Genomic DNA, 26882 nt, shown 5'->3' on the forward strand with positions numbered 1-26882 from the left:
CATAAAAACACACTAACTAAGCAGTCCCTCCAGGACTTCGCGATGTTTTGACTGCAACAATTCACGCAAATTCAACCAATCACCGTGAATTGGACCAATAACTGGAGTTTCCCGCGACGTCAACCAATCCCAGCAGTCCCACGTGCCAGACTTTGTGTCATGTGACTCTGAGGCGTACTCTGAGAGCCACTGACCAAGCGGGAGTGAGAACGGGTTGACGTAACACACGGACGTTGCCAAATTAATTTCCCTGAAGAAGAGTAATTTTATTCTCCCCGAAACAAATTTCCTTTTTATTTTTAAAGAACTATACCAAATGCCACATTGTTTTTAAATTGCTATTTGTTACATTGTTACGAGCGACAATACATGTATACTGATATTGATGTAATCACCCTCACATTAACGTCAGAGACAGCAATTTAACCTCAGAATCATTTTCTTTATTTTAAATATAATGTGCTAAAGTACAGCCCTAACACGACAGAAAAGGGGCTCTGCCCAAATACCTATGCACTGAACTCTAGTGTTTTACAGCTGCAGATGTTGCAGTTTATGTGATGCTGCAGCAAAGTTTTCTTCACTAATTTATCACAGTAAGTAAAGTTTAAAGATTTTTTTTAGGCCATTAAAATAGAAACAGATGGATTTTTACTTAAATACTAAGTCATTTGAAAGCACATGCCAACAGTTTCTGTCATTGGTATACACGGCAAAAACACACACACACACACACACACACACACACACACACACACAAATGCTCACTTTACAAATAAACAACACTTATGACATCATCAGCGAAGAGACAATCATGACCATCTTGCAATGCCGCTCACCGTCTCTCTCGGGATTCGTCAGCAGCAGGGGAGTGGGTGGAGTTCAAAGCCAAGTAAAAATAAAGAAACAAAATGTAAACTGCAGAACAAGGCATTCTGGCAGTTTCCTCTCAATCACCGTCTGGCGAACCATTATTAGCTGTCTGTGTGTTTGAGAACGCATTCATTTTAGAAAAACAAAATATGTCAAGTTTATCCCTGGGGCCAGCAACTATTTCTGTGTTCAAGAAAGGAAGTGTTGAATGCAATGATATCCTGAAGGTAAATTTGTTATTTATTAATTTCCTCTCATGCTTTATTTTGGAGCTTGAGTTGAAGGGGGAGCTCTAATTTGTACACACATACATTGTCTATTTACAGCCCGGGCAGGGTAATACAAAAAGAAATGCTTGCGGGAAGGAAACACATTTAATATCACTGCTTTTTAAGCACATTAACTATCTCTGCTTTCGTGTGTCACCTCACATTCAGGATCCCTTCATTACATTTGATATCTGCTGTTCTATGTATATGCTTTCTCACGGAGCCATGCATATTTGGTTTTCTTTCCCAATATCGCCAGTTAAATGCCAGCCCACTACCTCAAATTCAGCCTCAACAATATTTCAGTTTTCTGTCACCTTTAAAAATCTTGCCCTCTACAGATCGCTTCCATCACTGCTGACAAAACAATGCTCGCTGCCACCCAGAATGTCAAAGATTCAGCACAACTCTAACTCCACAATACAGCCTATGGCCTGGTACTACAAATACAACATCAGACCTTTCCCCCACCAGACTGTGTCTAGCTCCTCGTTCAAGTTTAGTTATCTCCAGTCTGGGCTACTGCAACTGCCTCTGCGGCCAGACTCCTAGTCCCTATAAATCATCCAGAACGCTGTAGCATGCCTCGTCTTCAACCTCCCCAGACCCTTGTTTGTTATCCACCTCATACAGTCCCTCCACTGTGTTGAATACCAGATCCTGCTGCTGGCAAACAAGGCTGCAAAAGGGATCCACACATGCACACCACCAGGACAATGTCCAGGGTCTACACACTTGCCAGCACGCTCTGCTTTTCTGCCACCACTGGCAAATTCAGGTCCACACTTCCATTCATTTCCAGTCTGGCTGTGGTTCCAGTGGTTCCCACTGGCTGTCTCCTTGCTTCTTCCATCCCCCTCCCCCCATACTGCAATTTCTCCTTGGTCTATCTATGTTTCATAACTACTTATTGTAATGCTGGCCTCTTGGTTCGATCTTGCAAATTCTACTGTTGCACTCCAATTAAGTTGCTGAGAATGAGAGCGTCAGTCAATTTAATGAAATGTAAATGTCAGTCTTTCCGCCTGCCGCTGTTTTTCATTCTCTCTCTGTCTTGTTCATAAACAGTGCTTTGGCAGCACTGAAAGTACATCTGAATATCAAACTCTGAGCTCACTAAGCCTCCGGTTGGTAATTGTATGCTTCCTACCCAGAATGTGGTGTACCTACAGTGTCCATGGCTGCATGTACAGTTTTAAGTCACTCGCATTAACCCAGCGAACCACAGGCGTGGGGAGCCTACCTAAAGGCTTGTTAGTGTTTTGCATGAATTGGATACACACATCAAAGCTTGGATCGAAGCACTATAAAGTGACCATAAAACTTGGGAAGGCTATAGCTTGACTGCTCACTGACTGAACAGTAACCTTTAAATAGAGTTGGCAAGGAATAATTTGCTTCATAGAGCCATCTGCTCCATTTGCAATTTGTTCCACAATATGTGAGATTCTTTGTGTTGACAGGTTTGAACTAAATCTGTAATGTGATAACCCTTGTTAGAATTTAAAAATATGACATGCATGCTACAGTATGTACATTTTAGGCCATTCAAGCTGCATTGTTCTACAGATGGCAATGCCAGGTTGTCTGTAGGTCTGTCAGTCACCTCTGCTGAAATATTTCAACAACTACAAGATGGATTGCTGTAAAATTATATTCACGGTTTCCAGAGGATGTATCCTACTGACATTGAGGATCTCCTAACTCTTCTTCTAGCGCCACCATGAGGTTGACATTTCATCTTTTTAGTGAATTTCTTGACCACTATTGAAAGGATTACCATGGCGTTTCTTACACACATCCAGGATGAACACTAATCACTTTGGCGATCCCTTAACTTTCATTAAATAACATTTTCAAAGTGTCCAATATTTTGTTTTATGACCAAATCTCGCGAAACTACTGACATTCTCATCCGCCTTCGCTTTACTGTATGTTGAGGGCTAATGTTTGCATGCTAACAAGCTAAACTGTGATGGTAAATATGTTAACATTAACCTATAGTATTGCTATTGTGAGCATGTTAGCATGCTAATGTTAGCATTTGGCTGCAAACAGCTCTGTGCGTTAGGTACGGCCTCGCAGAACTGCTAACGTGGCTGTAAACTCTTGTCTTGATCCATTATCTTGGCTCTTTACCCCAGCACATTACAACTTGAATAACAAGTTTGAATAATAAGTTTTGCCAAAGATTGCTGACTTTAAGAATGTTTGATGTTCATGACTAAATACTTGCAACACTAATGACATTGTCATCGGCCTCTGTTCTCATTTGTGCCAATTAGCTAATGTTAGCATGCTAGCATGGCGAAACATGGTAGACATTATACCTTCTTAGGATCAGAATGTTAGCACTGTCGTTGTGATGCAACACTAACATGCTGATGTTAGCATTTTGCTTATATTACTGCTGTGCCTTTGATTTGCCGTCAGTGTTTCTATCGTTTTATCAAATTGCTCTGAAAGGGATCCCAACGATATTTTTCCCCACTGTCGTTGTTGTTATAGTTGTGGTGTGAACTCCACCATCCACTTGAGTTAGGTCACGATTTTTAACTATGTTTCTAGTTACCGTTGTCAGAGAGATGCAAAAAGAAAAATCCTGTGAACTATTCTTTGTCTTTGAGTTTGACTTTGCTGAGCAGCAAAACAGCTCCTCATCTCTCACTTTTTCACCCCACTATTTTCTTTCTGGGCTCGCCGCGTTCTCCGAGAGGTAGCGGAAATACGATACGGATAAATGGGGAAAGAAATAAAGAAAGAGACGGGTGTAGATGGAGAGATGGAGAGATGGATAGAAGATGGGGAGCGAGGTGAAAAGGGAAATGGAAAGATGGATAGAAAGATGGATGCATGATTAGGTGGGAGGGTGTGAAGTTAGTGGCATCTATAAATAAGGGAATGAATGGATGCACGGCTGGTTGCTGGCTGAATGAGTGGATGGATGGATGAATGGATGGATGGTTAGAGAGATGAAAAGCCTTGAGGTAAGGAGAGATATCAGAAGATGAATGAATACAGAGCAGGTACATCTCTGCACTTCTCCATTTTCTTTCCTTTCCCCCAGCTCCACCTCTTTTCTCTCTCCCATTCTTGGCCTCTTTCGTTGTTCTTGCTGGTTCTGTTATGCTCTCTCTCTCTCTCTCTCTCTCTCTCTCTCTCTCTCTGTCTCTCTTATTCTGACCAGATGAGTAATAGCTGTGGCGCTGTGGCTTGACTGATTAATGCACTCAAAGAGCCCAGGGAGGTGGAGCACAACAAACAGACGGAGGAGGGAGAAAAAAAGGAAAGATTGGAGAGGAATGAGCGAGAGTCAGAGAGAATTTTGTGTGTGTGTGTGTGTGTGTGTGTGTGTGTGTGCGTGCATGCGTGCGTGCGTGCGTGCGCGTCCATGTGGTAGAAACCCCAGTGCTGCCATCCGGAAGACGCCACACCAAGTGGTTTCATTCTCAGAGGGAGGTACCCTTCCCCTTCCCCTCATCAGTGGAAGTGTTCTCCCTTTTCCAGTTTAGAACAATCATGCTCACTCATATTGTACGACCAATCAGCAGGCAGTGGGATTCCTGTGACGGAACGGATGGAGAGACACACAGAGATCAAAGTGACAAAAGAGAATAAAGACAGAGAAAGGTAAGACCAAGAGAGAGGGAAGTTACTGTAGTGTTGATGAGATTTAAACTAACATGAGAAGTGATGGCAGGAGACACAATAATCCCCTTCTCTATCACTCTGTATGGCTTCCATCCCGTCTCCGTTAGCTCTAATGGCTTTCTTCTGTCTTTCTGTACTCATGGTAATGATGCAGTAATGACGCATCACGCAGAGTACCAGACTTCACCCCCCATTTGTTGATTGTTTTTGCTTTCAGACTATGGAAGCGAGGCACTTCACCCTGAGCTTTAACACGAAATCTTGGAAGTCAGTACTGCCTAACGGTTAAACTAAGTATTAATGAACCATGACAAAGATTTAGTTTGCAAATTTATTCAGCAATTTACAGCTGTTTATTTTGATTTGATTATGTATGCAAAAAATCTCTGGGCCAGTGTGAATGCATTCTCATGAACGGGTTTGCATGATATCGTACGAAAATGTATGCACACCAAAACGTAAAGGTGTGGACACACTAGGCCAAAAATCTGGCGAGGTCAGTGACTCGAATATGTTGGGTGTGTCCCGTGCCGTCGTCAGTTTGGGAGGCTGTCGGCCTTCATTTTGGCCTAGCTGACATGTTCAGTCGGCGGCAGGGCAGTCGGGACTCACCCGGACATGGGGAGCAAAATGAGGTGAGTAGACTCTCAAAATCTGACGACAATCTTTTAAACTGACCTTTGTTGATCTGAAATGAAGACAGATTCAGGAACTGCACGGCCTATTTCTTGCTTAAAATGTTTTCAGAAACATGTTTCAGTGAACTATTTTGGTACAATATGAGATCGTATTCTCAACGGGCCGCCATGACAGTCTGGCTTTGAATTTCCGGAGAAAACAAACCCATGTGACGCGTTCGTCCAATCAGCTGCCGGTTTTCATTTCTTGAGCAACATTACAGATTGCCTACTGCTATGGAGACGTATTACGTTTCTCAAGTCGGTGTCGCCTCAGTGTGTTCAGAGGCAGTTTTTTGGACCTCGGGGACGCGACTGGTCATTTCCACTGGCTTTTCTGCTGAGGGTCAGCCGTCTGGTTGGTGTGTAAGCACCTTAAGATATCGTACGAAACTAGGAGACCACCGGCTGGTCACGTGAGTCGGCTACAGTGGCTATCAGCAGCAGTTTGCGGCACCGGCTATGGTGCTCCGCATGGTGCTCAGCATGGTGCTACGCATTGTGCTTTGTTGTATCAGCGGTAGTTGGTGGTTCAGTTACCCGAGAATAGGGGACTTTGAGCCAGGTACAGAGCTCCGCGAGCTGCAGGTCGTTTCGGCGGACATTACGATTAAGTTGAAGCGACAAAAGGTGAGTTAAATTAAAGGTCCCATGGCATGAAAATTTCATGGCATGAGTTTTTTAACATTAATATGCGTTCCCCCAGCCTGCCTATGGTCCCCCAGTGGCTAGAAATGGTGATAGGTGTAAACCGAGCCCTGGGTATCCTGCTCTGCCTTTGAGAAAATGAAAGCTCAGATGGGCCGATCTGGAATCTTCTCCTTATGAGGTCATAAGGGGAAAGGTTACCTCCCCTTTCTCTGCTTTGCCCACCCAGAGAATTTGGCCCACCCATGAGAGAGAGAGAGAGAGACTTTATGGCTTTCAAACTAGCAAAGTGGCAGTTGGTCAAGGCCACACCCCCCTTCCTCCACCTTGCCCCCCCCCCTCTCCTCCTCAATAGCATTTAAAGCTACAGACACAGAAATGGCACATCCTAAGGAATGCTCATTGTGGGACTGGCTCTAGTGGCTGCACCGAGGCTGAATTTCGGGAAAGAGATACAGTATAACTTCAGATACAGTATTAGGGTACCACTAATGTCTATATAAAAGAGACTTCAGATACAGTATTAGGGGACCACTAAGGTCTATATAAAAGAGACTTCAGATACAGTATTAGGGGACCACTAATGTCTATATAAAAGAGACTTCAGATACAGTATTAGGGGACCACTAAGGTCTATATAAAAGAGACTTCAGATACAGTATTAGGGGACCACTAAGGTCCATATAAAAGCATCCAAAGAGCACCATGTCATGGGACATTTAAGTTTAGGCACCAAAACGACTAGTTAGGTTTAGTAAAAAGATCGTGGTTTGGATTAAAACACTCCCAAGGAACAAACATTTTCCCCAGGAAGTCTTTCCTCCCTATGCAGCCAGCCACATTGTTATACATCAGCAGTCAATGTGGTGCACACAGCATATATAAAAACGTTGAAAACTTTCAAATTATTGTACTTAACTTTTCTTAGCTTTTTGAACGTATGGTTCATGAGAACCAGTGTTCGAATTACATGGGAGCAAGAGGGAGCCGAACTCCTATAGAGTGAGGACTGGCTCCCATGGAAGCACCAAAGTCAAAAATCTGAGGGGGTCTGTCATATCTGAAGGTGTCATTGTAATTTAATCTTAATCAACGCTCATTATCCATCCCTGTGCGATCTCTTACCATTAAAGACGTTCAATTCCCTACGCTCATGAACGCAGCATGACTACACTTCACCACCACACCAAATGTGCTGCGGTGCAAATTCAACTCTTGTTTAGTAGGCTACATGTTAACTCAAAGGCCATTAATCGGCGCGCAAAGTCCTTGAAATCCATTCTGCAGTAAGCATCATTAGCCATGGCAAAAAGAAAACAAAGCAGTTTAATTAATTTTGGTTTTACTAAGAAATTGTGTAGCGATGACGTTAATAGCACGACTAATTCATCTGTTGCAAGCCCTGTTAGCACACCTCCCACTGGGGTGACAACGCAAGAAGAAGCTGAAGAAATAATGTCCTCTCTGGCTGAAGATGATCCTTACCCCTCTTGCTCCTCTCTCCCGTTAAATTGGAACAGCCAGCAGTGGAGAGACTGGAAGAGCCGATATACATGGCTGTTTGTTAAGGATGGAAGCTTGGGGTGCATCGCTAAGGTCTAATTGAACGGAGGAATTATGGTATTCTTTGGTAGCCAGAGTAACTTTAACCGTTGTTCATGTCAAATCTCAAAAACAGCCTGATGCTTTGTTTAAGGACTATTTGTGGGTGGCTGTTTGCTGTTTGACCTATCAATTCCTTTCAATAAAGCATAATCCTGTATAGTGCATACACTTGTAGCTGTTATGTATCTTTGTAAGTCGCAAGCGCACGACCCCTCCCCGTGGAAAAAAAATGGGCTCCCGCGAAGGCCACGGTATAGTTCGAACACTGATGAGAACAAATGTACGTCATAATATCTGTGTGCCCTCATACATTTCTAGTAAGGATAGCTAAGCTCATAACTATCTAGCAAATGTTAGCACATTAGCATGGCATGAGCCAGGCATCTGCCATCTACTAATGCTGCAAGATAAACTTGCCTCTCTTACAAAAGCATGATGTACAAAGTCAATGTTTATTTTTTATACTGTAGAGTTTAATGCAGTTCAACGTTTCATAAGCAGGGACTTAAGTGTTGATTGTAAACAGTAAGTGTATAAATGTCCCCACCGCTTATTCTGATATAAACTGCCCACAGAGACTGTAATTGGCTCTTTTGTCAATGTTGAAAACCACTTTAAGAGAGCAACAACAAGTTGTTGTATGAGTTACAGAAGTACAGCTGAAACTTAAAAAAAAAACAGACTAGACAAACACACTGCTTAAAACAAGTGGCGATCATAATAATTAATTGTTTGAATAAATAGTCATCAGCCACATGATAACCTTTGGAGTATGTTGGAGGCATTTAGTACAGCACGTTGAGGTAAGAGGTAAGGAGGTAAGAGTTTAGTATGTGGCTTTAGGCCACACTGAGAGGATGATTGTCGATATACATGTTGGAAATTTAAGAGACGTGAATCTAGATGATTGTCATTGCTTCCATGCAGTTTTCTTACTCCTGTCTTTCTTTGTGCTGTTGCCTTTTTGATCCAGAAAGTATAATTTCTTCGGGTTAAATTTAAATTCAATTCAATTCAAAGGTTCAGTTAGTTACAAGAAGAACAAAAGATGGTAGAGTTTAGAAGGAAATGACTTAAAGGCAATGGTTGTCTAACACAAACAGCTCCTTTCATTTCCCTGATTCTGATCCAAAATAGAAAAAAAATGTCTTTGTCTTTGATGGTGGAAACTTTGCAACTGTTGGCTTTCATGATGATATCTCACTTTGAGGCAGCGAGTGATGGATGGCAACAAAGATGAGGAAATGTCGAAACTGTAATGTTGCGTTGATCACTTGATTCGACCAAATTATCTTATTTTATCTTATCTTACCAATTATCTTTGCCTGTGTGTGTGTGTGTGTGTTGTTTTTTTAGCCTAGCCTTGTGGTTTTGTGGTGGCAGAGGCAGCTGTGGCTCTGCTGTTTTCATAGCAGAGGCATGGTTACCTTACACCACACACACCATCGCCGAGGAAAAAGGCAGCCATGAAACACAAAGTGATGAAACGTTGAGGTGAAGTTTCTATGTAATTCTTTTGTCTTTTGTTGCCTTCATTTTTTCTTTATTCTTCCGTCTCATCGATCCGACCCTGGCCCACCTCTCTGTCTTTCACCCTCTTTCATCAGAGGAGTCTGTTTCACATGCGCTGGTTTCACTCAGAGCACCCTTTAACTGTTAACCTTCATCTTCTAACTCCACAGATCCATCATCACTCTGGCTATGTGTGAGCATAGTTTCTACTGTACAGTATACTGTTACAAAGGCTGTCATGACATTATGGACCACTTGGTGGCACTGTGGTATTTGGAGTCAGGCAGGCAATTTTATCTGTGTTCTTTTTTTATTTCCCCCCTCTTTTTTGTAGTTTTAATTGAGGGGCACATAATTAGTGGAAGGTGTGAGTGGGACAAGAATGGCAGCAGGGTGAAGAAGACAGGAAAATTGAGGTGTGGATAGGAGGGATGGAAAAAAAAGAGGAATGAGGAGAACTCATATGGGTAGCTCTGACATATCCAGAGAAAGAGATAAAGAATGGGACGACTTCAGACATTTTGCAACATAGCTCAAACCTCATTTCCATGCATAAGGCTCACTGCCTATTTTACAGTAGAAGGGATGCTGAAACCTGGGGTAATACAACATAACAGCAGCACATAGCCACGATTGCTTTCAAAATGCCAAGTCTCTAATAAGAGCATGTACTAAAGCTCCCTTTTATTGCAGATATTCAGATGCGGTGCCCTGCAATTAGCTGCCACTCCTCCTGTGTCTCAATTCCAAAGAGATTGAAAATAGCGATAATGATCCTCCATTAATACTTATCACATTCGTGATCAGTGAGCAAGATTTCATGAAAAAAAAAAAAAAAAAAAAAAAAAGAGTTAAAATTAAAAAAGTTTAGACTGTATTTTTCTGTGGAAAGTTGAGTGAAGATACGCCCTCTTGTTCGGCGACTCAGTAACACACAGTTTCAAACTCACACAAGCTGTATGAGTGCGCAGCTCTTATTCAAACCCGATCACGTCCATTAACACTTACAGCCACAGTGTCCTTAAATAGTCACAGAGCAGTTGAGAAATGCAGCTAGACTTCACAATGTCAGGCCTCTAGATGTGTGAAGAGGAATTGGAATCACAGTAAGTATTCTGTGGTGCACATCTATATCCATCTGTGTTTGTGTTTATAACATATAAGCAAATTAAAACTGTATTCATTGATTTTTTATTTTTTTTAAATCCACAACACAACAGCCTGTGAAGTCGACAATGGCATCACACTGTGAGCAGTGGTGGAATGTAACTAAGTACATTCACTGAAGTACTGTACAAACTTGAGGTACTTTTACTTTACTTGGCTTTTCTTTTCATGCCACTAAATGTTGCACTTTTTATCCCACTACATTAATCTGACAGCTTTAGCTACTAGTTAAAGGTGCAATATGTAATACTGTGTGTAATACTGGCAGCTAGCGGTTAAAATAGTTACTGCACTACCAATTCAAAATACTGGAGAGTCGTTTCCCCCGCCCCCTCCTGCCCAGACTCGAAGTTCACGTAGGTTGCCAGGCTGAGACCGCAGCATTCACAACAATGTTGCTAGACGCTTTTCTCACATAGCCAGACGTTACTCCACAGCACAGCAGAGTAGCTAACGTTAGATGCTAGTCTGACATAGCCAGACGTTACTCCACAGCAAAGCAGAGTAGCTAACGGTAGAGGCTAGTCTCACATAGCCAGACGTTACTCCACAGCACAACAGAGTAGCTAACGTTAGATGCTAGTCTCACATAGTCAGACGTTACTCCACAGCACAGCAGAGTAGCTAACGTTAGATGCTAGTCTCACATAGTCAGACGTTACTCCACAGCACAGCGGAGTAGCTAACGTTAGATGCTAGTCTCACATAGTCAGACGTTACTCCACAGCACAGCGGAGTAGCTAACGTTAGATGCTAGTCTCACATAGCCAGACGTTACTCCACAGCACAGCGGAGTAGCTAACGTTAGATGCTGGCTATATTGACAGTCATAAAAGCCCGTGCTCACGCGGAGCTCTGTAACCAACTGACAGACACACTTTTTCGGCTTAAAATTACAGTATGAACCACTAAAAACAGAACAACTTCACTGTCCTCTCCACACGCCAGTCAGGCACACTTCCTCGGCTTAGAATTACAATACGAAATGCTAAAAATACCACTACCTTGCCGACGGAACACACTTCATTGGCTTAGAATTACGGCAACAATCGCTAAACACACTGCAAACTCACAGTCCTCTCTTTCCGATTTACAGCCCCCCTCTCGTGGTTTAAAATAACTCACCGTTGTCGGCTCCAGCCGCTGAAGAGGCTACACGCTGTAAACAGCCATGGGCTTCTTGCCTGGTCCTCCCGGTAACGTTAACAGTTAGCAGGGTTAGCATGGCGGCGTTAGCCAGGACCAGTCGGGATCACTTTACTGGCTATGTCTCAATTGTTTTTGCGAGTAACCAACTCGGTTACTCTAGCTATATAATTCAATGTGAGTACACAAATGTTGAAATGACAAAAAATGCCCGTCCCTAGTAGCTGTGATAAATTAGCCTGAAGCTAATGCTTACCTGTTCAGGAGAAAATAAGCCAACCCTGCATCCTTTTGGGATCTAAGCTGTCTCCATCTTTCAAATACATCTCCAATATTTACCAGGGGGTTGTTACGTCTCTGGTCACGCAACTGTTAGAAACATGCTGTTTTCTTTTTTTTATGTCATGTAGAATCTATCTCCGTTGATCCTGTTTGTTTGTTTGCTGCTTTCATGGCTGTACTACCGTTACAGCTATAGCGCGCTGGGTTTACGTTTTTACAGGTATATCTGGCAACCCAGCCTGCCTGTCAAACTGGGCCGTTGATAACAACACACAGATCAAAACATAAACATAAATTCCGTCACGGAATGTAAATTTCAAAAAGAAAAAATACTGAAATTAGCATTGTTGTCAGAAAAGATAGTATTTCAGTTTAACATGTTTCCTTAATATCTGATGAGGCTTTGGTGGATTTATTACAGTACAAATATTACATATTGGACCTTTAATTTATAAATTAAGATTTTTGCACACAAAACGCATGTAGTTCAGAACAATATGATGTTTTCTTATAAATTAAACATGTACAACAAATATTACATATAATCATATAAAACTATATAATAACTATAAATTATTTGCCGATTAAACACTTAGTTGATTGACAGAACTGTTGTGACTCTTTCAATGCAGGACTTTTACTTGTAACAGAGTATTTTTTACAGTGTGGTATTATTACTTTTACTTAAGTAAAGGATCTAAATATTTCTTCCACCACTGCGTGTGAGCAAACAATTGGCTTACATGTCCAGCAGACAAGGAGCAACATATCTGATGATGCTTTTCTGGTCACCCAATAAAGTCCAATATTTGCTCTCTTTTTAGCTATGAACGTTGTTTTCATCAACACCTATAGGGAAATATCTAAATCAGAGAAAATAATTAATTAATGTCGCTCAAAAGCGACATTAGACAATGGCTTGTTTATTGGCCATATGGTCAAAATTAAATGATTGATTAATAATGTAATAACAATAACTTATAACAATGACTTATTTCACCAGTAAATTACTGGTAAACGACAAAATCAAGCACCAGATGGGAAATGGGTATTTTACAATAACTTTGAATGTGAGTTTCAAGTTGTTTTGTCCGACAACTGCAGCTGCAGTCAGACTGTTACTTCTCGATGTTGGAATCCTCTACAAGGAAATACAGTCACACTTTACACCCCTTAATGTAAGCTGTCAGCATTTTAACCATTGTGTTTAATCCAGCTACTAGCGAACAGTAACGTAGCATCCCGTGCAGCGATGCTTCTTCAGGCACCGAAATGAGGCACCGCAATTTTCTTTCTTATTCGGTCTTGTTACTACCATTTACTTCGGAACCGGTGCCCTATTGGCACCGCGTTTCGGTACCCAACCCTAATGAGGACTATGGTTAACTGCTCCTCACATCTCCCCAGGGTAAATCCAAACAGCTCGCTACCGTGGCTCTGTCCGGCATTTAGCGCCATCCATGACAATGGTGATTGGTTTAAAGAAATGCCAATAAACCGGAGCACGTTTATCTCCCATCCCGGAGTGCTGTGTAGACTAGCCAGAACCTCCTCCACAGCGCTGTGGAGGAAGGTCTGGCAAAGTGAGACTAAACAAAATGTAACTGACTAATCTGCCATGCCTAATGGCTTGATGCAACATAATTCCAGTTAGCGACTGCAGTACTAAGGCACACCAGTGTTGAAATTTACATTTTAAAAATAACCCTTCCCACCGTCTGCAAGCGATTATAGCGATAACCACTAAAACAGCCCAAACGAGGTTTGGCATGCAGTCTCCTTGCGATATGATTTCATTAGTCATAATCTACATGTGTTCACTGTTTAACCCCAGTCGGCGCCTATGCAAAGTTCCATTATGTATAACAGTAGACATTTGAAGTTGACTGAGATGGTAAAACCTTTTGTTTTTCCTGCATTTTGCTGAACTTTTAATTCCCTTCATGTCGTGCACTAAGAATTTCATTCTGCACAGCTTTCTCACTCTCAAAACAGCCTCATTAGGCCTAAAAGTTTACCTCGTTTGTATGAGATAATATCGGCGATAACATCTTTTACGTGGGAGATAAACAGGTTTTGGCCAACATTGCCTGCAATTTTTTTTTTTCAGCTTGCCTTTCAGGGCTTCTGTATACATGTGTATACATGTGTATTTACCAGGTGGCAATACAAACTCCATTAAAAGTAGTTTTTTTGAAAATGAATTTTCCAGTATTGCTATGTGCATAAGTTTACAGCTAATAGCAGGAATGCCCACAAGCAGGTCACAATTTAGCCACTAAGATAAGGGACAAAAATCGTGCAAACAAAATGTGTGTTGCAGAAGAGAGGGAGGTGGAGAACTATTTATAACCATCACTCCCTGCACTGTTGTGGTGAAACATAAAGGATCAGTAAATTATTTAACCAATCATTTTTAAAACTCTACTGCTTTTATTTTTCCAAACTAATAAGCTAATCTTATCGTTTTTTTTATTTTAGTTTTTTGCGTTTTTTTTTAGAAAAGCTGCTGCATTCAATCACTTTAGGCTACAAAAAAATAAATAACTTCACATGGTCTGATGATCAGGGGACACAGTGACCTTGCTGATGCCTAGTTTCTCTTGTTTCCTGAAACTGGCTCTTCAGCTGTGTGTAGGGACGTCGAAGGCTAACAACAATCAAACAGATGTCATAGCGCATCAAAATAGACAGTAGACAAAACTCAAACTCACACAGCCTCTGGCTCAAAATGCTGTTTCAAGAAAAACACCACTATCAAAGTACAAAACAAGTGTTAGGGCATGACCACGTGAGAGTGAGGAGGGTGGGACAAGATCTTTGCTGGCTGAGGACAACAAGTTAGATAGATTAATGATTGGAAGATCCACAAAAACCAAGCCCACTAACTTTCTCTCTTTCTGGAGGACAGCTTGAGCTTTACTGTGCTCTTTAAAACAATATCTTCTATTGAAAGATACAAGATAAAACTGCCAGATTTGGTTATAATATGTGGAGAACCATTTTCTGATATATAAAACAAAATAACAAAGGTTGTCTATCGTATAGTCTTCGTTGGCACCAGCATATTTTGCCTCATAAACTGCATGAAGTACAGTAGTTGTTTAACCCTTGTGTGGTGTTCATATTTTTGTTACACAGCCAATGTTCCCAGGTCTGGTGGACCCACCACATAATTAGGCTTTTAAATTAATACAGCCATAACAATTTATGTAAAAATACTTAACAGATGTTTACTTTAGCTCAATTACCAATGATATATACATTATTTATGGTTCATATTTGCTATTTAACCCTGTGACATCACATGATCATATGATCATTTCTTTTTTTTGTGAGAAAACAAGGACATTCAATTATAAAAAATGTAAAAAATAAAAAATAGAAACAAGATTTTTGATCATTATTGGTGCTTATTGCTTAGAACTTCATCAGAACAGGTGAAAGTGCTTGAAATGTAACAATTTTGTAACTTTGTGTTTAAATAGCAGGTGCAGAAAGAAAACATTCCCACACACAGACACCTACACTCAGACACGCACACATACAGACGCACAGACACACACAGAGACGCACAGACACATAGACACACACAGACACACACACACAGCAGGCCTAGTTAGGAGGAGGACACAGTTAAGTTTCATAGCATCTACAATTATTACACAATTATGAAATTATCACAAAACATCAGAGTATGAAGTACACATTTGTAGCAGCATTTGTCTTCTTTTTAATAGAAGTTTTAATAAAAATTGATTTGCAGTAAAATCTTGGTCATTCATGTACTGAAAAAACATTGCATGCAATTGTAACGTGGGAACTGATGGAATACATTTCACTGACAGGTATGGAATATTCTTTATATTGAACTAACAATGATCCCAATAGTAATTGCCTTAAGTCTTAAATTTATAAACTTTATTAACTTTACATTTTCATGTTTCTAGCACATAACTGTGATGTGGTAATAATAATCATGTACATAAACCACAAAAATGACACCTCTGAACTCTTCACAACCTACACAGATCACTTGAAAAGATATTATTATTGCTATTAAAGACACATTCTTCAAACAATAACCCGATACACACAACCACACTGTTTCATTGCAGGCTGCACCCATCTAATTTATCCCCCTCGGTATACTGTACATCAATTACGTATAAAACACTGATGAATCACATGAGGGTCATGTACACTGGAACATTAATCATGTGTTAGGCAATCAGAGATAATTTATGGCTTCTCTTGTGTTTCTAAATGATCTCTCTCCTGTCCCTGATTGATCCATTATTTGGTTGTAAGCAGAAACATGTTTGCCACATCAATCAAATGATTAATCGCAAATAATTGCCTTGACAGCTGAACATAATATACTGTGTGGGGTTATGTGGGGTGCAGCGGAGGAAAGGACGGGGTCGGTGCTTCTGTAGTTGACTCCTGACTCGTACTCGCACACACCTTTGTATAGCCACAGAAAAGAGACAAAATTCAGACAATTAAACAACCATAAAGAAAGTCTAAGGACACCGCGGTGGGTGCAACAAGCATTTTCAAGCTACATGAATTCAATAGGCTGACATTTCTTATAGAAACAAAAGTAGAATCAAACATCAATATAAACACTTCATTGGCCCAGAAATACACATATTTATAAGTAAAATGAGGGACTGCACAGTTTTTACACACCACCTAAGCTCACGTGAAACACTACAATGGGCAAAGCAGTGGTTGTTGACATCCTCATCTGGTAGGTTCAATACATTTGTTGTTGTTCTCACCGGGCATTCTGTGAGTCTAGGTCCAACTTCTCTGCTTGTTCATTTATTCAGTACTTAAGTAAAAGTACAGATTTTTTAAATACTCATTTTGTCTCGGTTTTTACAACAGAGCTTGGTTGTGCCTGCACATGTGATACTAGGAACTGAATGCGTAGGCAGCCGACTAAAAGGTGAAGATGGGGCCGACCTTAATTGAGCTTCCTCTGGCCCGGTGTGTCCTCAGCTTCACCGCCGGCTAGCCCACTCCTCTTCCTTCGTCAGTCGGTGTAGCATCCAGCGACGGTGACCCTCGGTTGACCGTTCATTTTGTAAACATTTAAAGATGTCGACACAACAATAACATAACTTAATCAAGGGGAAACGTCAGTAAAATCAGGACACGCTGACTCTCTTCGTTAGTCTCTTGTTCAGGCTGTTCCACCGTCGCCTGTCCTCCCACTGTCTCCTTCATTTCCGCTTTTCACTCTCTGACACAGGTATGCCACCACCCACCCTAGCCAGGCAGCCAAAGAAAACAACATTGTTACAGTAACGAGAAGAAATATAATTTGTTACTTACACCCCTGCTTTACTGTTTATTTGGGTTCACTCACAGCTCTCACTATCCTTGTTTCCAGCCGCAGCAGCAGTTTTCACACAAAAAGCTCTGATTGGCTGTCGCCTTAAGCTAAAGCCTGTTCGAAAAGTCAATAGTTCACATCACAAGTTAATTATATATATATATATATATAAATAGTATTTTATGTTTCGGATGTATGGCCTGCTGCAGTAATACTGATCATCTTGGTTTAGGAGTTATGAGTATGGCTGAGGGAACATAGGGTTGAGAGAACATAGGGCTGAAGGAATATAGGGTTGAGGGAACATAGGGCTGATGGAACATATTGCTGAGGGAACAAAGGGCTAAGGGAACATAGGGCTGAGGGAACATAGGGCTGAGGGAACATGGGGACTACATAGTTGATCTATTCTGTGATAGGGGAAAAATGAAGCTCAGCGAAAATTCTTTCAGGGGAAAAATGAAGCTCAGTAAAAATTCTTTCAGGAAAACTTCTAATTGCTGCAATCACCACTATCTCTCCCTAAATCTTTTCAGCTGTTAAGAGGTGTTCACTCTTCAGTAAACCAATCAGAATTGGCCACAAATTAATTATCCAATCACGGCATGACATCCTGCTTTAAATGTCTCTTTCCTTGGTATCAGCTGGCTTCTCAGGCAAACATGCAACCCTCCTCCTCCCCTTCCACCTCTGGGCATCATCATCCACTGCAACCGGAGTCCCTTTCCGGCGGACAGGTCCTTCGTTCGGCCTCCTGGTTCACCAGTGTCTAGGCTCCATCGGGGGGGAATATGTCTGTTTCTCTACCCCTTTAAATATTTTAATGATGGAGTCTAATCCCCAAAGACTTCGTACATTTCATGTACATTTCATATTATGCTTATCTACAATACATATTTGCATATCTGCAACGAAGATTGAAATGCTCTGGCTTGTTTTTATTTCTTTAAACCAATCATAACTGTCCTGGGTGTTGCTAAGCCCCAGATGCAGCAACATTGCCCTACAAAATAGATAGCGGAGTTACATAAAGTTGAGCCAGACTAGCTAGGGATAATGTGATGGCTGTATACTCCTCCTCTTGTTTTGATGTCATTCTTCCTTTCTGCTACAGTATTCCTCTATCATTCCTGCCTCCCCTTTTACTACTGTCTCTGCAGATAACTGTCTAAGAACAGAAAACATGAAACAATTTTAATCCCACTTCTGGGATGTTTTTCTCTGTTGTGTCTCCCCCTTTTTCCTCCTTCCCTGCTTCTTTTCTGCACCTGCATGCTCGCGCTCTTCCCTTCTTCTATCCATTCATGTCTGTCAGGCAATTACCACCTCCCTTCCTCCTCTCCATTGATTTTCTCCTCTACTTCTGTTCGTCTCTTCCCTCTTCCAGCTTCCATTTTTCACCTCCCACCCGTGAACCCACTGAGCCCCACCCTACCCCAAGTCTGCTGTGAGGTCTCCGTAGACATTAGCTGTCTCCATTCTGCCTGACTGAGCTAAATTATTCCACAGTAAGTCACTGGGCTAATTCACTGGCATAATCACCTCATGCATTTGAAATTTAAATGATTTCATGAGCGCCTGCACCGCTCCCTCATTAGAGAATCCCTCTTAAGAGTCAAGCAAGCAGGTAGGTGTGCACAGGAAGGCACAATACAACTTTCACCTGTGGGTGCACATGTGTGATGGCATTGTGTATTAAGTCTGAAGGGTGTGTGTGTGTCTTCTCATTTGCTGTTGAGTCAGAAGAGGAGATATATTTGAAACTGACAAGCATGTGCATTCCCAGCATCACTGTCCCAGCCCACCAATCGATCAATATACTTCCTGATCAACTGCTATTGGCTTAAGCATGGTTGGCTTTTGCCCTTGGGGGTCTAAGTATGGCTGCATTATGAAGATGTCCTTCAGTAGCCGAAAGCCCACAGGCCTCCTGGTGACAGCTTGACTGGATGCAGACTCATGGGAGGTGTAGCATTGATTGCTGTGGCGATGTGGCGACAGACACCCAGACAGCAGGAGACTGGCGCGCGCACACTCATAAGTTGTGTTTATGCAGCACATATACACACATTTGGATCCAAAAAATTAATTGTAGATAGAAGAAAGTCACAGAGAACTGGAAGTTGAGGCAGCAATCAATTTACTGTGTCATCATGTATATTTGAGTGTTTACGGGAGAGGTCGGCAGAGGGGAGCTGGGAAGCGCAACCAAGAAACATCCAAAAATATACAAAGAATCAGGTTAAACAGGCACACAATGCATGCACATTTACACACACTGTCTGCACCAGCTAAACCATTAGCATGAACAGAAATCTATTTTTGGGGAATTTCACATTGCTGAACAGCAACCAGAGAGTTAGAGAGCATGAAGCCGTCAGAGATAGGTTGATGGGTTGAAGAGAGGTTGGGACGTTCTCCCTCCGGCTCCATATTGATGCTGTATTTAACCCCTTTATAGCTGCATTTGCCAAAGAAAAGAAACCTTTAACCCAGACTTATTAACACAGTTTTGTGTTAAAACCTTGAACTGCAGTTATTTCTTTGTAAATACAAAATGTTTCCTAAATTATGAGATTTGAAAAACCACTTCAAGAAGGCATTAAATCAACAGAAAACAAGTCAAAGTGTGGTTTTATGTGGAAATAGAATGTTAGCATTTATTGGTTGCAGTGGCGGCTGCTGGTCATTCAAAGAGGGGAAGCTCATTTTTGGCCTACATCATAGAAATTGTAAATCAATCTTAAGTGTTGATCTAACCCTGCTGTTTAATTCTAAGTTTCTCCTCGTAATGAAGACTTTCAAATGGCTTTCCTAAAATCAGGTCGACAATATTAGCATTGTCTGCCATCGTGTGCAGTTTGCTAGCTGGCTAGTTCACCCCTGGAACACTAGCCTAGCCTACTGTATGAATGAATGAATGAACAAACGATCTAACAAAACAATATTAAATTCAAAGGAGGAAATGTGGGAATTAGATTAAACTGAAACAAGGAATGTGGTGTATAATTGTATAAAATGTATGATGAAAATTGGCTAGCAATTTCGCCAAGCAAATACCAAGAAATATGTTGCAGCAGAGTCTTTCAACAACACTTGCAAAATCCGCGATGGGACTGAGCTGAGCTTGGCTTGAAGTTGAACAGCTTCGGCGACTTTTTATAGTACAAAATCGCTGTCAATCAAATGGAGATACAGTCCTTTGACAGACCCTCCAATCATCACGCAGAAGCCCAGCATCCAAGCCAGCCCACTGCTCCATTGACCCCCAGAGACGCTGAGCGTCCGTGGGCGGGACATAATTGCAGCGTTTATCCAATGACCTTCTAGTTTGAAGCACTGAAAATTACTGCTCAAAGCAGCCCCATTGAAGTCAACGGACGCTAGGCTTCAACAGGGAGATGCACTGAGACGCTGCGGGGATGTATGAGAAGGAAATCGAGTCAGTTCATTTTGAACCTACTCGTCTTCAAGATGAACAGATTCTAACGCATTTTAGTCAATAAAATGTTAACACAATCGTACATATTTGATAATTAAATTTTAGACATTTTAGGGGAAGCTGAGCTTCCCTTGCAGTCTTAAAGAAATCGCCACCGATTGGTTGTACTCTAAGCGCACTGTGCAATGACACAGAAATGGACACCCAGAGATTTGTGCAAATGTCCTTGTGCTTCTTTTGTGGTGTGATTCAGAAATTGCCCCCCCCCCCATGTCTGCTTCCTGCGGCGCATTTTTACGGGATAAGCAAAGTCTGTATTTGAATCCAATTTACTGACATTATTCTCCAAATATAATGTCAAAAACGTTCTTTTTAATTGTCAACACAGCCAATACAACCCAAAATTACAGAGATGCCAATTTGCACAGAACTAATATTATCACATGACCTCCGTGTGGAAGGGAACTTAAGGACGTAATAAAGGACATGGCAGATTCGCACAGGATGAAGATCACAGACAAACTTCGCAATTTTTCCAAATTACTAGAGGTCTCCAGTAGGGGTGTGAATCTTCACTGGTCTCACGATTTGATTTGATTTGATTACGATTATTCTGTCAACGATTCAAAAAAAGTCAATATCACGATGCTTCATGATGTGTCACTTCCTCAAAATTATTTTATATTGCTACACATGGTTTTCATCAACAAATTCAAGCAGTCACATATATAAGAACTCCCCTTTTTATTGTATCAATGTGATGCATCGATGCAATGATTAATTTCAAAACCTCTAGTCCCCAGATAATACTAGTGCCAAGCCCTATTCGCACAGGACCTCGGTAAATTCACACTTTTGAGCTGGAATAATACTTGTATTTGCTTTGTTCTTATTTTTATTGCAGGATGTACAACTTCACCTGGGTAACCATTAATAGACTAAATATAATTGCTCCAATCTTAAGAAAAATACCTTATTTTACTAACTGACTGATATACTCCACTAACTACATTTTAATGTGAATATTGGATACAGCCATATAAGGATATATTGAACATTACTCAAATATAATCTAGTTTTTATGACTATCGAGAGTTACGGTATTTTCTTTTCTCAAAAGATCAAACTTAAATCACCACTACTTAATTTAATTATAATGTACTTTTATTTAATTAGTCTTATAATTGCTGCTGTATCTCATCACACTGCAATTAAACGTATATTCATTAAAATATAATTCATAAACTGTTCAATGCCAGGCATAAATTGTCAGAAGAAGACTTTTTTTTTTCAGAAATACAGAAGTGTGAGTGTGTGTGTGTTGATATTTTACAGCAGTCTGGTGTTAGTTTTGTTAATCATGGTACCCATGGTGAATTAGAGACTGCAGTTGGAAGACACAGTATCTACCCTGCTGCCTTCAGAACGCTGTAGGGATTTAATGGAGAACACAGTATTTATGAAGTGTAAAATCAGTTATGGATAACAGATAAGAATCATTAATCCACAGCACAGTATGGACTGTTTCACTGACATTCTTGCTATCATTGTTTTATCATAATTTCTGTCATATCTTTACTGGTAAAATGTTGGATGTTTATATTAAACATTGCCAGCGTTTCAAATAATAAGGTAAAAGTATTTAAAAGAAATACTTGTGAGACACAAGTAATCTTGGCTGCCGATGTTGTTAATTTATGCCAAATTTCGGATCACATTCCTGCTAGAACATGTCTGGTTGTGTAGTTTTTGGCTAAGAAACGTTTATTAGGGATTTTTCACTATCTAAAGTCCCGTTATATACTCCATTGCAGTTAGTCTCCAGCTGCAACAGACTGTAAAGAGCAGTTTTACCAACTCTTTTCCAATGTAAGTAGCTAGCAGTAGCTCTAAAAGTCGCTAGATGAGGCCATACACACATTGTAGATTTTTGCATTCTTTGTAAGTGGGCAAACCTGCAAAATCAGCAAGGGGTCAAATACTTATTTCCCCCACTGTAGGTGACGTCATCACGTATCATTCGCATTAAGCTTAGTGGCTGTGTCGGCTTACTGCCTGCTGCACAGCGCAAGATGAGAGGAAGAGATACTCTGCTGTTAGCAGAAGAGCCGTGGACTGGGAAAAGTCGGAGCAGCATGAATTGAAATCAATTGCAATATCTTGCTATTCCCCCGGTGGTCTGAAGTCGATAATTTGGTCACTAGTTGCTTTTAAGAAAGTCGTTAAGAGGGTCTGAAAGGTCACTAAATATAGCATGAAAGTGCATGAAAGTCACCAAGTTGGCAACAGAGAGACAGCAAGAGCAGAACAAAAATGCGGGGACCTGGAAACGCTGTCCAATCAGAGCAGACTGGGCTTTTTCGCAAGAGAGACAGGCTCTCCAACAGAGCGTCTTAGACGGAGGGTGAACACATGTGCAGCAGCCATGGGCAATATGTGAAAAATAAAGTGTTTTTTTGAATATTAAAGCATGTAAACATGTTGTAGTAGAAACCTGCCTGCCCTTTTTCAAACAGTTTCCAATGACAGATTCTCAGATGGTCTGGGTAACGAACCAAGCTTTCCCTATGCAACACATTTCTTAGGTGGCTTTTTGACAGCATTAACAATGTCAGTCTATGCTTGCTGTTGAAATCCACTGAACAGTGTCTCATATAATGATCTTTTACTACATTTACACTACTATTACTTTTACACATTATGCTCATTTTCAGGTCCATATCCTCCTCATCCGTATTTAGAGGTTATATCAGAAAAGGTTTACATGGTTTAATTTTCAAAAAAACACCATATTTTTGTTGTACTACACATTGCTGCAGCTCCCCTTTTCACCCTGTGTGTTGATCTCCCTGTTTTAGTTAGAGAGTGAGACATCTCACTTCTGTTCCCTCTTTGTTGGGAGTAGCACATGCGCAGTAGCTAGGTAAGGACCAGGGGCGTCGGACTGGGGGTAAAACCAATACTGATTACCAGGGCCCAAGGGGAGAGAGGGCCCTTGAAAAGTCTGGAATATATTTTATTTTACCTGGATATTTTCATTTCCTATTTAAATTTAAAATGTAAATAAAAGTTAGTGTATTGACTGAATAACTTGGTTGATTGACTGACTACATTTTGTATACAAAAAAGACTATCTAAGGTCTCACCCACCCCTTGCTAATGTGCCAAATGGTTTAGTCCATCTGCACACATTTTGTTTATGTTAGTTCAGTTGAGCATCTGGTGGAGCGCAAACTTCTGCTGTAGAAATGTCTTTCTCAAAGAAAGTCAAATCATGCTACCAAAAAAGAAAGGAAAGACAGGAGAAGGAAAGAAAACAAAGTGAGGGAAATCAATTGGTCACTGACTTATTTTCAAAGAAACGTGAGCACAAACTAAAAAACCAAATCCATGGTGCTAAACCGCTTGAATATTCCGCGACTGTTAGTGCTAAAAACGGACTGAGACAACCCATTGAATGAGCAGAACATACACTTTAAAATGATGATTTGGTTATACATGTAATCTGAGGTAAAGGCTAAATAAATAAACTACACTAGCAATGCTGTTTGCATATAACACACCATTGTAATAGCCTAATTTAAAACATGTTTAATTTTAAATTAATAGGCTGTAATGTCTATAATTAGCAATAATAGGCTAATCGTTGTCATAGGCTTGGTAGCTCATCGGTAGATACTAGAGATGGCCCGATACCACTTTTTTGATTCCCGATACCGATTCAGATACCTGAACTTGCGTATCGGCCGATACCGAGTACCGATCCGATACCAGAGTGTCATATATTTCATTATGTTTTAACAGCTGTATACTACTATCCCTGTATGGATGTGATATTATTTATATCTTTGTTGTCGGTCTGGCTCAGGTTAAACTCTTTGTGAAACATGAACAAACACAAACAATGAATGCCCCAGAACTTTCTTTTATTCTCCAGTTTGACAGTCAGTTATAACGGAAAAAGAACATAAATAAACTACTTTAATGTAGATTTTCTTTAGGGCTTTATTACGTGGTATCGGATCGGTGCATAAACTCCAGTACTTCCCGATACCGATACCAGCGTTTTAGGCAGTATCGGAGCCGATACCGATACTGGTATTGGAACATCTCTAGTAGATACATATCATGTCAACATTATAGTCATGTCAGATTTATTAGAAACATTGTGAAACACATGACCCTCAGTTTCAGAAATTGGGAGTGGAGTAGCAACAGACCCCTCATCCTCCTCTTTGGATTTGAGACAAGGTGAGCGAATATCAAAATTAAAGCAAACCATGTTTAGCCATTTTGACTGAAAGGTGTTAAGTAACACTAACATCTCAGTGTGTTTTATTATATTAGGTTACAATTAGGATAAGAGGTTAATATCAAATGTATCCTTCAAAGAGAAAGATGATAGAGAAGATCTGATTGAGGATGATGGGAGTGAAGACAGCAGAGAGCATGAGCATGCTCTGAGCACAGTGTGGAAATGAGAGATGAAGAACTGGAAAGTAGGCAGAGCAGTGCAGACCAGTTTTTGCCAGAGGATCCAGGACTATGGCCAGATAAATTAACAGATGATCAGAGAGACACCATAGTATGCAGGTTGGCAAGTAAAGGTACAGAGAAAACCAACAAAATGTAGTAGTAACCACAGTAAAGTAGGCTAGAGATTGTTGAGAAAGGAGGTTTGAAATGTGTGTTATCAGGCTACTCTAAGCATTACAGTTAAAAGTTATCACCCTATAAACATCTAGGCCTACAGATTCATGTGTAGAGATGCCCAATTATTATTTATTTGTATTTATTTATTTTTTTTTGGGGGGGGGGGTGTTGAGGAACATGGGGGCCCATCAGTACTGCCACGGCCCAGGGTCTTGTGCTACACCCCTGGTAAGGACTATCTACTAGCCGGTCAGAAGCAGAGTATGAGGGCGTGCCACGCTAGCTAGGCGAGCATTATAACGTGTGTTACAAGGTGACGCATGTTCGTCATGGAAGTAAAGGCTGTAATAGAGCTGTTTGGTGCAGTTTGTGAAAAGTGTTTTCTGTTGGAGATGGTAAGTCCCTTTGGGGTGGACTTTGGGCTTTTTCACTTTGTATACCTATTACATGCACAAAAAACATATATAACACAATAAAGGAAAGGGAAAAAGCCAAAAAGCACAATATGAGTGTAGTGATAAGTGGATGTCAGCCCCAACCACTAGGTGGCTGTAGTGTTGGCATAGCTACCTGATCAATATATACTGTAAGTATGCGAGTAGTGGAGTAGAAGAAGTGATTGAAGCCATGCTGCTGAATGTGTATGCTGACACCCTGAATTAATAAATAAGTTTATATTAAGCTCAGTCTCGTGAGTAACATTACAGTGAGCACTTTAAGTATTGCATAATATTTCTTCTAAGAATACTTTCAGAAACAATTAGTTTGCATTACTTTAATTGATTTTGGGTTCAACATAATACCAATAAGAGTATCAGACAATACATTCACATTGAACAAATGTTGATCACATGTTGACTGTTTTTCCTTTCTTTTTTATTAGCGAAATATCCAACACGGTCTCATGGCAGTTCGTCAAATCTATTAATTTGTGTTCACGGGGACGTTTTTCTCGTTTTTTTTGTGGTGGCCAGCACGAAATGGTCTATAGGGAGATTAACGGGGAAAGCAAACGTCACACCCCAGGGGAGGACGCCTCACACATCGGGTAATGGCTGCAGGGGAGGACACGGTCGCGGGGGACGCGCGACAATAACGGGATGGCGGAGGTTGGGTTAAGGAAAAAACAACAGGGAAAGGACGCCTCACATGCCAGAAGACGGCCGCAGGGAACGCGCGACAATAATGGGACTGTTAACGGGGAAACAAAACGCCATTTGACCCATCCACCTACCACCAACCTCCTTACGCGGATTTTCGGCTTTTCATACTTCTCGCTACCGTAGTTGTGCTGTGACCACGACATATGCCTCCCAATTAAAACATTAGTTTACATTTTGTGCTGGCAACCACGAAAAAAATGACAAAAACGTCCCCGTGAACACAAATCAATAGATTAAATAACGTGACCATTTGACGAACTGCCGTGAGACTGGGTTGAAATATCACTTTGTGTCACCTAAGGATTTTCTGTTTGGTTACATTTACACAAATGTAAAGCATTTGGTGAACGCTGGCGCCACATTAGGGTCATGGCAACATATGTTTAACGGTAGCCAACAAGACGTGCCAAGGTTGTTCCAACCATTGCACCTCTGTATATATCTTTA

The sequence above is a fragment of the Perca flavescens genome, chromosome 2, assembly GCF_004354835.1.
Source record: "Perca flavescens isolate YP-PL-M2 chromosome 2, PFLA_1.0, whole genome shotgun sequence".
Classification (NCBI taxonomy): Eukaryota; Metazoa; Chordata; class Actinopteri; order Perciformes; family Percidae; genus Perca; species Perca flavescens.